Consider the following 1,331-nt stretch of genomic DNA (forward strand, 5'->3'; position numbering starts at 1 on the left):
TGACTTCTCCATTTCATGGACTTGACTTGAAGCTGGGGAGATTTTTTTTAAAATTTGCTTTTTCATTTCTTATATTATCAGTTCTAAAGTTGGGGCCAACCTTGTAGGCGTATGCAGACTGCATAACCAATGATATGTATTAGAAAGTCATATAATGTTAAAAATCTTACATATATTTTATTGCACCTGAATTATTGGACGGTCTAACTATGTCAGCACTCATTGAGTCATTGTCTATAAAGTAAAAACATTAGATGATCATCATGATTTTGTATGATGAGTGATATCGAAAGTTGGCTTTCATGGGAAATTGTTTGATTGTGATTGTTTCTATTTCTAATAAGTTGATTTTAAGAATAATTAATTACATTATATGATTTTTTTAGCTCATAAAAATTCTAAATAAATAGATTAATGTGTAACCCCTAATATATAATAAGGGTTTTACATAACAAAATCCAATTATTATTTTTTATTCTAATTTCGATGGAAAGTATACTTGTTTTCTTTAATTTACTAGATTAAAAAATATCTAATGTTGAAAAAAACTATATTTGCGTTAACAAAAAAATGTTGAAAAAAACTATATATACTATCCTCGTTTTTTAACATTTAGTAGATTATAGCTTATGTTTAAAATAAAATAAAAAAAATATATACTAGTACTTTTTATAACTATATACTATATAAAAGATAAATGACTTTCCCATTTATTGTCGATTACTCTATGGAACCAAGAGTTCTTTTACCTAGTATTTAGAGTCCTAGAAGGGTGCAAAATATCATATATGTAATCCAGAGAGGTATATCCACTTCAATGAAAAATTATCAATGTACATATATTTTTTTTTGGTAAACATCAATGTACATAAAGGTCTACACAAACATATAACATGACTATGTTTGTTGAGAAGAACAAAATATATGACATTATATAGATAAAACACGACCGTTGGTACATAAAAAGAGTTGTGTGATTTTACTAGTCAACCGAAATAAATAATCAAACTAGATGAGTACCCGTGTTATTGCACGGTTGAATTTTATTTTATACAAAAATTATGTATATATTTTGTATATTAAAACAATTTTCATATTTTTATTAATTTTTAGACAATATTATCATATAATCTTAACATTTTACATTTAACCAATTGTCCGTTATAAAGATCATAACTCAATTCATCATATAATTCATTACATTTAAACTCATATATCACTTGCAATTGTTAATTCAGAAGATTTTGTAAAACGCTTGTTTATATTATTAAATTTGGTCATATTTTTATTCCTTAAAGTGATATTATTTTTTCGAATTAATTGGTTAATAA

The sequence above is a fragment of the Camelina sativa genome, chromosome 7 (genome assembly GCF_000633955.1).
Source record: "Camelina sativa cultivar DH55 chromosome 7, Cs, whole genome shotgun sequence".
NCBI classification, from domain to species: Eukaryota; Viridiplantae; Streptophyta; class Magnoliopsida; order Brassicales; family Brassicaceae; genus Camelina; species Camelina sativa.